Consider the following 16,667-nt stretch of genomic DNA (forward strand, 5'->3'; position numbering starts at 1 on the left):
GAGTTCAACGTGTTTATTGAACTATCAACACAGTTCTCAAATGAGTTTGACTCTCTGCTAATCTAACTGTAGTAACTCAGTCTAACTGAACCAGCTTGCTCTAAGCCATGTGCTGGGGTGTGATGCTGCTGATCAACCCTGTCTAACTCTCTAGATGTCTGTCTGTGGAAAGAGGCAGGGTGGGAGTGCCTCATCCCTTTTATAGTGTTTATGTCATGCCCCCTTGCGGTGATGCCATCTCTGGGTGTCCTGACTGCCCGTTGGTTGTGTCCTATTCTGAGTGTTCATTGGTTGCATGTTTGCATATCATGACATCCACGTCCTTATTAACTCTGTTGCAAGCAGAGAATGGTAACTCACATGACAGAGAGATAAAACATTTGGATACAAGTGAGCGCAAAATCCAGTTTTATTACAAGAAATTCCACTGAAATGGACAGACAGCTGTTGTGTTTCTCTATCCTTTCCTTGCTCAGTAATCCCAATGATCTTGCTTGGATTTTAGTTTTCCATTTAACACTTTTGCAACCTTGCCTGGGATCTGACAGCCTCTACTTCAGTGGCGGGCAACCTGTGACCTGGGTATGCAACCCATCAGGGTTCTGAGCCCTTGAGACATTTTGTTGGCTGTTCCCCATGCACAGGGTTGCCACATTCTGCGGATTTCCATCCACATAGCTTTTTTCCTCCTGGTATAACTGGAGTGATATGCATGTAAAGCAAGGGCAAGTGAAATGAGGTGCATACTGATTGCGCACAACATTGACCGTGAGAGCTGTGCACTCCCTCTGCGTTCAATCAAGTGTTAATATTTATTTTATTTTTACCACCTGAAGTTGATGGCAGTTCTATTAATATGTGAATATTTATAAGTTTTATAAGGGCCACGAAGAATCCAGCAAGAGTTTGTAGAGTTGAAAGAAATAACTATTTATAATTACATATATACAACAGCAGCAGTACTTCACCACTGCTCTCTCCTCTAGCTGGTTCCACACTGGCCAGCTCTATATACGCAGGTGACTCTGATGATTTCTCCACCCTCCTCATGGAGGGAGCTCATACACACCAAGGATTGTGGGAGTCCCCAGCTAATATTAATCAGGCAGGTTATAACATCCCTCGCCCAAAGTCCGAGGAATCCATCAAAGATCTTGGCGAAGGAGGGCAATCTTTCACCATTTGCACGAGGCGCTGGATCGGGCGGCATGTAACGAGAAGGCGAACTTCGCTTCCGCGATGAACTGCATAACGGTTGTATGTCCACGGGTCATGGGATTGATGACTCCCCCTCTGAGGCGTCCTGTGTCTCCATCTCGGAAACGGAATCCAAAACCGCCGTCAACTTGCCGTCCGTATCGCCACGCGATACTGCAATGACCCGCGCAGGCTTTGAGTGCGGCGCCAGAGGAAGATAGTGAGGATGAACCTCCAGTGTCTGGTCCCTGCGGCTGTAGAAGTGCTCTCCGGGGGCGGGGAATCTGTGGAAGAGACGGCTTTCTGGACTGAACGTGATCTAAATGCTTGCGCTGGAGGTGACCCTGGGCATGCCCCATCGGGCCCATTCATCGAAAGATAATGCCAGGGGCCCACTAGGCACCAACAGCAAAATTTCGAATAAACACTGGGTCACCAGGCGCAAACTGCTGAGTCGACCGATGCCGAGCAAGGCCATGAACCGGCTGTTCTTGAGTGCGACGTACTTTTGCAGCAATGTCCGGGAAAACCATGCTGAGGTGGGTGCAAAGTCTCCGGCCCATTAGGAGTTCTGCAGGAGCTATCCCAGTCACCGCATGTGGAGTGGTCCGATACGAAAACAGAACATTTTTGCCAGTCTAGTGTCCATAGATCCAGACAACCTTTTCTTTAGGCCCCTTTTGAACATCTGCACTGCCCGTTCCGCCAACCCATTGGAAACTGGGTGGTATGGAACAGTGCAGACAATACGTATGCCATTTATCTTCATGAACCTTGCAAACTCCTCACTTGTGAAAGGAGTGCCATTGTCCATGACGAGCCCCTCGGGGAGGCCATGCATACTGAAAGACAAACGCATATTCTCGATCGTTGCACAGGACGTTGTGACTACCATTTTATGCATCTCTAGCCATTTAGATTGGGCATCGATTAATCAAAGGAATATGGATTCTTGAAAAGGTCTGGCGAAATCTGCATATAAGCGCGCCCAACGCCGCCCAGGCCATTCCCAGTGATGTAGGGGCACAGCCAGCGGTAGCTTCTGATGCTCCTGGAAAGTGGAGCAGTTTTGGGCCACCTTCTCAATGTCTGCGTCAAGGCCTGGCCACCAGACACAACTCCGGGCCAACATTTTCATTTTGGTCACATGGTCACACCCAGATGCCCATTGCGCAAGTCCTTTAGTATCAGCTCCTGTCCTTCTTTCCGGAATGACCACACACGTCCCCCACAAGAGGATACCGTCTTCCACGCTAAATTCTGACAGCTTGGAGGAAAATGCCCGCAACTCGCCTGGGAGCTGTCTATGCTGCCCACCAGATAGGACTATGTGCTGAGCCTTTGACAGGTCCGGATCCGTCTGGGTGATGCCGTGACAGGCAAGGAGTCCATAAAATTTAGGGTTGCAACCACCTCATCTGTTGTGGGGTTCTGCAGGTCCTTGCATGGCTGATGAGCCCGATCCTTGAGCCGAATCTTCAATCAATCACTTGGCATGATTTCCAAATGGTGGGATTGTGGTTCTTGGACGCTAGATCATGGGTATTCCTTTCTCAGGCTCTATTTCCCGTACCAGCCTCCCCGAACAGACGCCGGAATGTGGCGACTAGGGGTTTTTCACAGTAACTTCATTGAAGCCTACTCGTGACAATAAGCGATTTTCATTTTCATATTTCCAGGCCTCCTCTTGCCGTCAGGAGTTATCGAAGAATTGTGACCCTTCAATCACGAGGTTTCTCTAAGTAGGTCTCTCCTGAGCAAAGGTCTCCCAGTCATTGCCGTTTATGTTCCATTTCTGGAGGTAAACCTACATGGTGTTTTTGAAGAGCTTCCTTTGTCCTCCTCTTGTTCAGAATACTTTCTTGAGCTGGGTGAAGAAGATTTGCTTTGGCAGTCAGGACTCTGATTTATTTAGATGGAATTCCAAGAAGCATTCAATAAAGGTTGTGAGTAAATATGAAAGCACTGAATACAGACAGGGGCAAGGAATTGTTAGCAGGTAGGAAAGTTGGATAATTGGTATTTACTCCAATTGGCAAGATGTGACAAATGATGCCCCCAGGACCCACTAATGGGGTTCAGCTTTTAACCATATTTATCAAGGACTTAAATGAAGAACTGAGAGGCGTATATCCAAGTTTGCTGATCACACTAAGTTAGGTGGCATAGTAGATGGTGTAGTCTAGTGTAATTAACATAGGCCGGAACAGAAATCTGCAAAGCAACATTGATAGATCGAGTGGGCAAAACCTGTGGTAATTTGGTCACAATAGGACATTGTGAGGTCATCCACTGATGGAAGCAGCCAACCTTTTTTTAGCTCGAAGCTATAAAATAAGACACCCCTGACTAAATGCTAAATTGAATAAATCTGCCTGAGCCGACAGATTTGAGTGCTACTGACACAAGACAAAGCCTCAGTTCGGATAGAGAATAAGATAATTTGTACTTGGCAGTTTTGCACTTATCCAATGTCAACCTCAATGAACGAGTCCACTCTGGTTAAGTTTAAGGCAATGTTTTCTATTTATTACCTCACTAAATAAATCACTGGGAATTAACATGAACAATTACCATCTCCACTTTTCACTTTTGAGAGCATATTCCTTGATTTTCATCCAATATACAGTAAAGGGAAGGGAGGGTTACACGAGAAATTATTCCTCCTCATCTAAGTCTAAAATGGGAGACCCTTTATATTTAAACTGTGACCACTAGTTCTGGCCTCTCCCGCAAGGAGGGACATCCATTCAGCATCCACGGCCCTGTCTGAAGGAGTGCAAACACAGTCACATTCACTGATGAGAAAGTTGAGGTCTGGCAACCTGGAGGCACTCTTTTCATAGGAAAGAAAAGCCATCTGCTTGGGACTATGGGATGCCATGAATATTGCTTTCCAAATAGTGTTCAAAGAGACTTCATAGCCATGTTGCAAGCTGGAACATCTTTCCATTTTCCACTTCCATCACCCAGTGTCAGTGTCAAGAACAGACAAAGGAGCTACTTTAATAATGCATTTTCTTAACCCAGCCTCATGCTTTACTGCACAGATTCATATTTCTCTTTCGCCAACTTGGTATCAAAGTGCTGATAAGTTTTATGCCACACGCCAGTATTCACAAAGAACAGATTTAAAACTGCTCAAACTAATTTCCTCTCCAGCCAACAGAGGGGACTCATAATTGTACCAGCATGGACTGGAAAGAAACTTTACTTTTAAGATGTGACTTGATATGGTGCCAGCTTACAGTGTCACCCAGCTTCCTACCACAGTCAGTATGAAAAGGAAATTGCCACATTTCCTCGATTTGTAAGTTACCAATGTTGGCACGTAAACTAGGGTATGTGGGGAATGAATGATAAATGTTTTTGTCCCTCAGGATTATTAAAACTGCATTTAAAATCAATATAATTTGCGAGTTAGAAAACTGCAGTGGTCCCCTGAAGTTCACTGCTACTATATGCTTTTAAGACGCTTCACATCCAATACCAGAAATTATGTACTTCAAATATGCCTTAGTGAGTCTTAAATCCTTGTGGTTTTAAGATAGATGTAAGTTTCTAACTGCAAGTCAAGGACATTAAAGAGAAATTCTACCCAGATATTGTTTCAGTTATAGGGCTTATCCTAAGCCTCCTAAGACTTTGGCTACATATTTGAAAAGTGGTAGAGCATTGAGTATTTTAGCCTTAAATAGTAAGTGAAAATATTGTGCAATAGACGCAGAGAATATTTAACCGTGAGATCTTAACTGAACCTACTCGTCTTTCTATGAAGGCTTTTTAACCGACTGGGCACAATCCAATTCAGATAGATCCCCAGCTTTTCAAATACCTTGAAAAACAATTAACGGGGCTTCCTGGGTTTAAATAACTCAGAAAGCTTGAGGGCAGAGTCAGTTAAACAACGGTTGCGGTTGCTTTGAAAACTCTTGAACCTTGAGATTCCTGTTGAGACACAACATTATTGTACTGGGAAATCTCCTACCCAAATACAGAGCTCACAAACCCAGCATAGGGACATTTAAATTAAAACACATTTAGCACATTTAAACTAAACAAGAGACCACAGATTAAAATAAATCTGAGTCAACTTTAGATGATGATGCAGACCCGATAGCTTGATTCTTCGGTGAATTTTCCAGACCCCTTTCACCAAGATGACAATGATGTTCAATTGAACCTTTCTGCAAAGTGTGGTTGCAACAGTTCCTCATACCTTTCACATGGGTGCTTTGCAGACTATTTCGGAACATGGAGCTTCACGAACAATATAAAATGGGTGCCTAGGGCTCTAGTTTAATGGACTAAACCTGCCACGCCCAGGATAGAGTAGCAGCACAAAGCAAGGAACTGTAGAAATCATGAGATATCAGAAGTCTCCACTCTAGCCTTATTTCTTTGTTTTTTTGTTCATGGGACGTGGATGTCACTGGCTGGGCCAGCATTTATTGCCCATCTCTAATTGCCCATTAGGGGCAAGTTAAGTGTCAACCACATTGCTGTGGGTCTGGAGTCACATGTAGACCAGACCAGGTAAGGATGGCAGATGTCCTTCCCCTAAAGGACATTAGTGAACCAGATGGGTTTTTACGACAATCGGCAACGGTTTCATGGTCTGTGGTGAACCACTGTATTATATTGTACATACTGTTCTTACTTATTGTACTTACTGTTCTCACTGTTTGTTACATGCCTGGGTTTGTCCCTGCTGGCTCCGCCCCTCGGGCTCAAGTATAAAGGCAGCTAACCTCCAGCCCTGCCCTCATTCTGGGACCGGCTGCCAGTAGGTATCTTTTAGCTGATTAAAGCCACAGTTTACTCTTCCGACTCACGTCTGTCATCATTGATGGTACATCAATTTAGTCAGCTAAAATTTTAAGATGGATCCATCGCTCAAATCTGATCGCCTGGAGCTGGACCCCCAAGCAGCCGACGCCACTGCCACGTTTGAACACTGGCTAAGCTGCTTCGAATCTTACATTGATTTCCTCCACACCGCCACGCTCCTTAACCTGACATACAATAAGGAGAAATGCGTTTTCCGCACAACCCGCATAGCCATCCTTGGCTACGTTGTGGAAAAGGGAGTCCTAGGGCCCGATCCCGACCGCATGCTGGAACTTCCACTCCACCACTGCCCCAAGGCCCTGAAGAGATGCCTGGGGTTCTTTTCCTATTATGCCCAGTGTCCCCCCCAATTATGCAGACAAGGTCTGCCCACTCATGAACTCCACCATTTTTCCCCTGCGGCTGAGGCCCGCCTGGCCTTCAACCGCATCAAATCAGATATCAGTAGACGAGTCCATCCCGTTCCAGATGGAGAGCGATGCGTCTGACTTTGCTCTGGCCGCTACCTTCAAACAGGCGCGCAGGCCCGTGGCTTTCTTCTCCCGTACCCTCCAGGGCTCTGAAATTCGACACTCCTCCGTCGAAAAGGAAGCCCAGGCCATTGTGGAAGCTGTGCGACATTGGAGGCATTACTTGGCCGGCAGGTGATTCACTCTCCTCACTGACCAATGGTCAGTTGCCTTCATGTTTAACAATACGCAGCAGGGCAAGATCAAGAATGACAAGATCCAAAGATGGAGGATCGAACTCTCCACCTATAATTACCATATCTTGTGTCGACCTTGGAAGCTCAATGAGCCCCCAGATGCCCTATCCCGTGGTACATGTGCCAACGCACAAGTAGACCGACTTCGGGCCCTCCACAATGACCTCTGTCACCCGTTTTTTCATTTTATCAAGGCCCGCAACCTGCCTTACTCCATCGAGGTGGTCAGGACCATGACCAGGGACTGCCAGGTCTGCGCGGAGTGCAAACCACACTTCTATCGGCCGGGTAGAGCACACCTGGTAAAGGTCTCCCGCCCCTTTGAGCGCCTCAGCATCGATTTCAAAGGGCCCCTCCCCTCTACAGACCGTAATGTGTACTTTCTCAACATCATTGATGAGTACTCAGATTTCCCTTTCGCCATCCTGTGCCCTGACATGACCTCTGCCACTGTCATCAAGGACCTGCACGGCCTCTTCACCTTGTTCGGTTTCCCCACTTACATCCACAGCGATCGGGGTTCCTCCTTCATGAGTGATGAGCTGCGTCAGTTCCTGCTTAGCAAGGGCATCGCCTCAAGCAGGACTACCAGTTACAACCCTCGGGGAAACGGACAGGTGGAGAGGGAGAATGCGACAGTCTGGAAGGCCGACGTTTTTGCCCTACGGTGTAGAAGTCTCCCCGCCTCCCGCTAGCAGGAGGTCCTTCCTGATGCACTCCACTCCATCCGGTCGCTCCTGTGTACTGCCACCAATGCGACACCTCACGAGAGAATGTTTGTCTTCCCCAGGAAGTCCACCTCAGGGGTCTTGTTCCCGTCCCGGCTGACGGTTCCCGGGCCCATCCTCCTCCGGAAGCATGCGAGGAGTCACAAGTCAGATCCCTTGGTCAAATGGGTCCTTCTCCTTCATGCTAACCCCCAATATGCCTACGTGGTACACCATGACGGGTGGGAGGACACAGTCCCCCTTCGGGACTTGGCACCCGCAGGTTCCCCAGCGACCATCACCACTAGCCCCGACTCTACACTGTCTCCCTCCGTTGCTACTCACGACTCTACACCGTCTCCCTCCGTTGCTACTTATCTGGAAGACAACACGCAGGCCTCATCACTTCATCCGACACCAGTGTCCTCACCACAGCCGGGACTGAGGCGATCACAGCGGAAGGTCAAAGCCCCCGACAGATTCGATCTCTAATTCGACCCGTCCACTTCAACCCCGCCGGACTCTTTTTTTTTTTTATAAACAGGGGCGGAATGTGGTGAACCATTGTATTATATTGTACATACTGTTCTTACTTATTGTACTTACTGTTCTCACTGTTTGTTACATGCCTGGGTTTGTCCCTGCTGGCTCCGCCCCTCGGGCTCAAGTATAAAGGTAGCTAACCTCCAGCCCTGCCCTCATTCTGGGACAGGCTGCCAGCAGGTATCTTTTAGCTGATTAAAGCAACAGTTTACTCTTCCAACTCACGTCTGTCGTCATTGATGGTACATCATGGTCACTATTAGACTTTTAATTCCAAATGTTTATGGAATTCAAATTTCACCAGCCGCAGTGGCAGGATTCTAACCTAGGTCCTCAGAGCATTATCCGGATTTCTGGTTTGCTAGTCCAGTGACAATACCACTACGTCACCGTCTCCCCAAAGTGAAGACAGATTAGTGTGCAGCTTGTATTCGACTGACCAAGAATCAGCTATGACTCAAGTTCTATTTTCACTCAAGACTTTGAAGTGCTCCTCCGATGAGCTGGAACCGAAGGTTTCTCCCCATTTTGTTCCGAATAAAAGCATCTAACTGATCTGTGTATGATGTATTAATCTGGACCTCGATGCCTAGCTTACTATGGGCTGTAAACTATGGAAATCATATGCGGTCCGCAGACCTCAATCAAGGGCCTTGTCATTGGGAAGAATTCCCGAGTGTGAATCGTGAAACCACAGTAGCAAAGAAGAATATTTGGAATGTCTGAACTAGGTTTAAAAAGGAACATTATAATGGAGATGGTCAGAGCAGTACAGTGACTGGCACTGCTGCCTCACAGTGCCGAGGACCTGAGGTTCGATCCCGGCCCCGGGTCACTGCCCGTGTGGAGTTTGCACATTCTCCTTGTTTCTGCGTGGATCTCATTCCCACAACCCAAAGATGTGCAGGGCAGGCGAATTGAACATGCTAAATTCCCCTTAATTGGAAAAATAAAACGAATTGGGTATTTACATTTTTTTTGAAAATAATAGAGATGGTCAAATGAACAAAACAATTCTGATTACATTCGGCAAAATAAAAGAAAGGGATTAAGGCCATTCATAATAAATAGGGTAATATCGTGTAGATTTTTATTCATTTCCAATGGACAGGTTTCCTTTAAAAATGTAATTAATATGTTGAACTGCATGACCATTGTGGTCTCTCATTAAGGCGGCAGACAGATCAGGGCCCTGAAATGGCCAAAATGCACCAACCTTGAAAATGCCGGGGCTTCTTGTGTTGATCAATAAATTAAACTAACTGACTTCCGGATGCGGCGATGACCAGCTGAGTCGCACGTTTCGGCAGCTCCCGGTGAAACGGACTTTTGGGCTCTTGATAGGAGCCCCAACGGCAATTTTGACGGCTAAAAACACTGTGCGGTAAACCAGAAGGGAATCCCCCCTGGATACGGATGAAAAAAGGAGGAGAAAGTGGCCGGATTGCAGTGGATCCTTTAGAACAGCGGCAAGGAAGGCAAGCAAAAACCAAGATGGCGTCGGAAGGTGGCAGTTTAACATGGGGCCCTGAACAACAAGAGTTCTTGAAATGCTGTGTGGAGGAGCTCTAAAAGGAAATGAAGAAAGAGCTGTTGGCCCCGATACTACAGGCGATCGAAGGGCTAAAGGAGGAACAAAAGACCCAGGAGCGGATGCTTTGGGTCGTGAAGGCAAAGGCAGCTGAGAATGAGGACGATATACAGGGCCTGGTGGCGAAGACGGAGACGCAGGAGGCACATCAGAAACGATGTGTGGAAAGGTTGGAGGCACTGGAGAACAACGCAAGGAGGAACAACCTGAGGATTCTTGGTCTTCCTGAAGGTGCGGAGGGAGCGGACGTCGGGGCATATGTGAGCACGATGCTGCACTCGTTAATGGGAGCGGAGGCTCCGGCGGGTCCGTTGGAGGTGGAGGGAGCATACCGAGTGATGGCGCGAGGACCGAGAGCAGGAGAAATTCCCAGAGCCATAGTGGTGAGATTCCTCCGTTTTAAGGATAGAGAAATGGTCCTTAGATGGGCAAAGAAAACTCGGAGCAGTAAATGGGAGAACGCGGTGATCCGCGTTTATCAAGACTGGAGTGCGGAGGTGGCGAGAAGGAGGGCGAGCTTTAATCGGGCCAAGGCGGTGCTTCATAAAAAGAAGATAAAATTTGGAATGCTGCAACCGGCAAGACTGTGGGTCACATGTCGAGGGAGGCACCACTACTTTGAGACGGCGGATGAAGCGTGGACTTTTATTGTGGAAGAAAAACTGGAATGAGCGGATTATTAAAAAGAACGTTTGAACAAAGTGGTGGGGCGAATGTGGGGGGGCGAAGAGGGGGGTTAAAAAGGGGGGAAAGAGGAGTTTTATGTACTAATCCTGCGATGTGGTAACTTTTCTCTCTTCCACAGGTGGTGAAGGGGGGAGGAGGGGAGGTGGAGGAGATGGGGCGTTGGCCATTGGGGGCGGGGCCAAGGGAGAAGCGCGGGCTTGGTTCCCGCGCTATGATAATCATGGCGGGAATAGAGAAGCAGGAAGGAGGGGGCGTCGCACGGTGCAAGCCGAGGTCACGGGGGGAAGCCGAGGTCGGCATGAGTTTGCTGACTTCTGGGAGCAACATGGGGGGAGTAATTACGCTAGCGGGGGATCTAGCGGGGGGGGGTGGGAGGGGGGAATTACTGGGTTGCTGCTGCTGGGGAGAGGGGGGAGCTGGTATGGGAGGGGATGGGCGGGGGGGGGCACCGCCTGGGGGAGATACAGCTGCGTGGGAACCGGGTGAGGAGCTGGAAAAGGGGATGGCTAATCGACAAGGGGGGGGGGGGGGGGTAGGAAGCCCCCCAACCCGGCTGATCACGTGGAACGTGAGAGGGCTGAACGGGCCGATAAAGAGGGCACGGGTACTCGCACACCTTAAGAAACTTAAGGCAGATGTGGTTATGTTACAGGAAACGTACCTGAAACTGATAGACCAGGTTAGGCTACGCAAAGGATGGGTGGGGCAGGTGTTCCATTCGGGGCTAGATGCGAAAAACAGGGGGGTGGCTATATTAGTGGGGAAGCGGGTAATGTTCGAGGCAAAGACTATAGTGGCGGATAACGGGGGCAGATACGTGATGGTGAGTGGCAAACTACAGGGGGAGACGGTGGTTTTGGTAAACGTATACGCCCCGAACTGGAATGATGCCAATTTTATGAGGCAGATGCTAGGACGCATTCCGGACCTAGAGATGGGAAAGCTGATAATGGGGGGAGATTTTAATACGGTGTTGGAACCAGGGCTGGATAGGTCGAAGTCCAGGACTGGAAGGAGGCCGGCAGCAGCCAAGGTACTTAAAGATTTTATGGAGCAGATGGGAGGTGTAGACTCGTGGAGATTTAGCAGACCTAGGAGTAAGGAGTTCTCGTTTTTCTCCTATGTCCATAAAGTCTACTCGCGAATAGGCTTTTTTGTGCTGGGAAGGGCGTTGATCCCGAAGGTGAGGGGAATGGAGTATATGGCTATAGCCATTTCGGATCACGCTCCACACTGGGTAGACTTGGAGATAGGGGAGGAAACAGGAGGGCGCCCACCCTGGAGAATGGACATGGGACTAATGGCAGATGAGGGGGTGTGTCTAAGGGTGAGGGGGTGCATTGAAAAGTACTTGGAACTCAATGATAATGGGGAGGTCCAGGTGGGAGTGGTCTGGGAGGCGCTGAAGGCGGTGGTTAGAGGGGAGCTGATATCAATAAGGGCACATAAAAGGAAGGAGGAGAGTAAGGAACGGGAGCGGTTGCTGCAAGAACTTTTGAGGGTGGACAGACAATATGCGGAAGCACCGGAGGAGGGACTGTACAGGGAAAGGCAAAGGCTACATGTAGAATTTGACTTGCTGACTACGGGCACTGCAGAGGCACAATGGAGGAAGGCACAGGGTGTACAGTACGAATATGGGGAGAAGGCGAGCAGGTTGCTGGCACACCAATTGAGGAAAAGGGGAGCAGCGAGGGAAATAGGGGGAGTGAGGGATGAGGAAGGAGAGATGGAGCGGGGAGCGGAGAGAGTGAATGGAGTGTTCAAGCCATTTTATAAAAAATTATATGAAGCTCAACCCCCGGGTGGGAGGGAGAGAATGATGGGCTTTTTGGATCGGCTGGAATTTCCCAAGGTGGAAGAGCAGGAAAGGGTGGGACTGGGAGCACAGATCGAGGTAGAAGAAGTGGTGAAAGGAATTAGGAGCATGCAGGCGGGAAAGGCCCCGGGACCAGATGGATTCCCAGTCGAATTCTATAGAAAATATGTGGACTTGCTCGCCCCGGTATTGACGAGGACCTTTAATGAGGCAAAGGAAAGGGGACAACTGCCCCCGACTATGTCTGAAGCAACGATATCGCTTCTCTTAAAGAAGGAAAAGGACCCGCTACAATGCGGGTCCTATAGACCTATTTCCCTCCTAAATGTAGATGCCAAGATCCTGGCCAAGGTAATGGCAATGAGAATAGAGGAATGTGTCCCGGGGGTGGTCCACGAGGACCAAACTGGGTTTGTGAAGGGGAGACAGCTGAACACGAATATACGGAGGCTGTTCGGGGTAATGATGATGTCCCCACCAGAGGGGGAAAACGGAGATAGTAGTGGCGATGGATGCCGAGAAAGCATTTGATAGAGTGGAGTGGGATTATTTGTGGGAGGTGTTGAGGAGATTTGGTTTTGGAGAGGGGTATGTTAGATGGGTGCAGCTGTTGAATAAGGCCCCGATGGCGAGCGTGGTCACGAATGGACGGGGATCTGCATATTTTCGGCTCCATAGAGGGACAAGGCAGGGATGCCCTCTGTCCCCATTATTGTTTGCACTGGCGATTGAGCCCCTGGCGATAGCGTTGAGGGGTTCCAAGAAGTGGAGGGGAGTACTTAGAGGAGGAGAAGAACACCGGGTATCTTTGTATGCGGACGATTTGTTACTATATGTGGCAGACCCAACAGAGGGGATGCCAGAAATAATGCGGATACTTGGGGAGTTTGGGGATTTTTCAGGGTATAAATTGAACATGGGGAAAAGTGAGTTGTTTGTGGTGCATCCAGTGGAGCAGAGTAGAGAAATAGAGGACCTACCGTTGAGGAAGGTAACAAGGGACTTTCGTTACCTGGGGATCCAGATAGCCAAGAATTGGGGCACATTGCATAGGTTAAATTTAACGCGGTTGGTGGAACAAATGGAGGAGGATTTCAAGAGATGGGATATGGTATCCCTGTCACTGGCAGGGAGGGTGCAGGCGGTTAAGATGGTGGTCCTCCCGAGATTCCTCTTTGTGTTTCAGTGCCTCCCGGTGGTGATCACAAAGGCTTTTTTTAAAAAGGATTGAAAAGAGCATCATGGGTTTTGTGTGGGCTGGGAAGACCCCGAGAGTGAGGAAGGGATTCTTACAGCGTAGCAGGGATAGGGGGGGGGGCTGGCACTACCGAGCCTAAGTGAGTATTATTGGGCCGCTAATATTTCAATGGTGAGTAAGTGGATGGGAGAGGAGGAGGGAGCGGCGTGGAAGAGATTAGAGAGGGCGTCCTGTAGGGGGACTAGCCTACAGACTATGGTGACAGCCCCATTGCCATTCTCACCGAGGAACTACACCACAAGCCCAGTGGTGGTGGCTACACTGAAGATTTGGGGACAGTGGAGACGGCATAGGGGAAAGACTGGAGCCTTGGGGGGGTCCCCGATAAGAAACAACCATAGGTTTGCCCCGGGGGGAATGGATGGGGGATATGGAATGTGGCAAACAGCAGGAATAACGCAACTGAAAGATCTGTTTGTGGATGGGAAGTTCGCGAGTCTGGGAGCGCTGACCGAGAAATATGGGTTGCCCCAAGGGAATGCATTCAGGTATATGCAACTGAGGGCTTTTGCGAGGCAACAGGTGAGGGAATTCCCGCAGCTCCCGACACAAGAGGTGCAGGACAGAGTGATCTCAAAGACATGGGTGGGGGATGGTAAGGTGTCAGATATATATAGGGAAATGAGGGACGAAGGGGAGACTATGGTAGATGAACTAAAAGGGAAATGGGAAGAAGAGCTGGGGAGGAGATCGAGGAGGGGCTGTGGGCAGATGCCCTAAGCAGGGTAAACTCGTCGTCCTCGTGTGCCAGGCTAAGCCTGATTCAGTTTAAGGTATTACACAGGGCGCATATGACTGGAGCACGGCTCAGTAAATTTTTTGGGGTGGAGGATAGGTGTGCAAGGTGCTCGAGAAGTCCAGCGAATCATACCCATATGTTTTGGTCATGCCCGGCACTACAGGGGTTTTGGAGGGGGGTGACAAAGGTGCTTTCAAAAGTAGTGGGGGTCCGGGTCGAACCAAGCTGGGGGTTGGCTATATTTGGGGTTGCACAAGAGCCGGGAGTGCAGGAGGCGAGAGAGGCCGATGTTTTGGCCTTTGCGTCCCTAGTAGCCCCGCGCAGGATATTGTTAATGTGGAAAGAAGCCAAGCCCCCGGGGGTGGAGACCTGGATAAATGACATGGCAGGGTTTATAAAGCTAGAGCGGATGAAGTTCGTTCTAAGGGGGTCGGCTCAAGGGTTCACCAGGCGGTGGCAACCGTTCGTCGAATACCTCGCAGAAAGATAGATGGAATGGGGAAAAAGAAGGCAGCAGCAGCAGCCCAGGATCGAGGGGGGGGGGGGGGGGGGGGGGGAAAGAGAGAGAGGAGGAACCAGAAGGACTCTCAGGGTTGTTAATATATACTGTATAATATGTATAGGTCGTTGCTACAGATAATTATGATGTGGAGATGCCGGCGTTGGACTGGGGTGAGCACAGTACGAAGTCTTACAACACCAGGTTAAAGTCCAACAGGTTTGTTGCGATGTCACTAGCTTTCGGAGCGCTGCTCCTTCCTCAGGTTAATGAAGAGGTCTGATCCAGAAACACATATATAGACAAATTCAAAGATGCCAAACAATGCTAGGAATGCGAGCATTAGCAGGTGATTAAATCTTTACAGATCCAGGGATGGGGTAACCCCAGGTTAAAGAGGTGTGAATTGTATCAAGCCAGTACAGTTGGCATATATTTGTCTATATATGTGTTTCTGGATCAGACCTCTTCATTCACCTGAGGAAGGAGCAGCGCTCCGAAAGCTAGTGGCATCGAAACAAACCTGTTGGACTTTAACCTGGTGTTGTAAGACTTCGTACAGATAATTATATATTGGACTGTTAAATTATATTTTTGGAGAGTGTTACTTGTGATAAGGCAGTTGCCAATTAGGGTTAGTTTTCATTTTTGTTATTTATTATTTATTCATTTTCTGTTTATAAAATAGGTCATTGTTATTTGTGTTGTTATAATATTGTGTAAAGGATGCACAATGTACTGTGTTGGTTGACCAAAAATTTTCAATAAAATATTTTTTTAAAAAAAAGAAATTAAACTAACTCAACAGTGATCCTAACAATGTCGCAACTAATGTTTTAACAATGCCTTTAAGCATCTACAAAACTCAAATATGCTTTAAATATTTTGTGTATGCATGCACGTCCTATCCAGAAGAGTAGTGGGGTGAAACCTTTCCATTTGGCGCAAGGATCAAGAACCAGGGGACGAAGATTTAAGATGATTTATAAAAGAGGCAACGGCAATACAATACGAGGAAAAAAGAATTTGTGCAGCAAGTGATTAAGAACTTCAAAGAGAATTACATAATTATCTGGAAAGAAAAAAATTGCAAGATCACAGGGAAAAGGTGGGGAGTGGGACCAGCCGAGTTGCTCTTGCAGACAGCGACATGAGCACAATGGACTGAGTGGCTCAGTAACCATTCTTTGATTCAGAATTTCTTTGGAAACTGTTTTTGGTCAAGCTTTTATGTAGCGTTTAACATTGAAACTGCTGATGCAAACACTTAGGCCTAGAAATTAGATTGCACAACACCTGACACTGGGCAGGATAATGGGCACTGAAGGGTTCAATATGGTGATTTGGTTAAGGGGCCCTGGGTGCTGTCAACGAGTGTACATTTCAGTCCTTTTGGGAAATTGGCTGGATTTCTTGGGCCTAAAACACACAAACAAATAGTTTTACACATCCTGCGTTGTGATTCCATGGGCTGCAGGAGACCGTCATCAATAAGATAAACAATACTCGACATGAAAACTGCACGCCCTTTCTAATCACAGCTCACCAGCCCTTCCCCTCCTCCACACAATACTAAACCACCCCCTCCCCTTTCTTACCACAGGACAATATGCCCCACTTTGTGACTGTTGTCTCTTGGGGGTGTGATTAGTTGCCCTAGCACACTGGTCACATTCCGATCTTGGAAAAGGATCAATTCTGCAAGGTCCACTTATGCAGTAATTTCACTGCTCTGATTGTCCAGTCTATGCCAGAATTTGGACCCAAGGACTTCCGGGTGCGGCGATGACCAGCTGAGTCGCACGTTTCGGCAGCTCCCTGTGAAACGGACTTTTGGGCTCTTGATAGGAGCCCCAACGGCAATTTTGACGGCTAAAAACACTGTGCGGTAAACCAGAAGGGAATCCCCCCTGGATACGGATGGAAAAAGGAGGAGAGAGTGGCCAGATTGCAGTGGATCCTTTAGAACAGCGGCAAGGAAGGCAAGCAAAAACCAAGATGGCGTCGGAAGGTGGCAGTTTAACATGGGGCCCTGAACAACAAGAGTTCTTGAAATGCTGTGTGGAAGAG

General features: G+C 48.3%; 1 protein-coding gene across 6 annotated transcripts in view; it reads right to left on the reverse strand.

Moving 5' to 3' along the window:
• The window catches only part of LOC140420935 (plastin-3-like), a 169,191-nt gene that overhangs the window by 54,019 nt on the left and 98,505 nt on the right, over positions 1-16,667 (reverse strand). The gene's annotated exons all lie outside the window — the stretch shown is intronic.

The sequence above is a fragment of the Scyliorhinus torazame genome, chromosome 5 (genome assembly GCF_047496885.1).
Source record: "Scyliorhinus torazame isolate Kashiwa2021f chromosome 5, sScyTor2.1, whole genome shotgun sequence".
NCBI classification, from domain to species: Eukaryota; Metazoa; Chordata; class Chondrichthyes; order Carcharhiniformes; family Scyliorhinidae; genus Scyliorhinus; species Scyliorhinus torazame.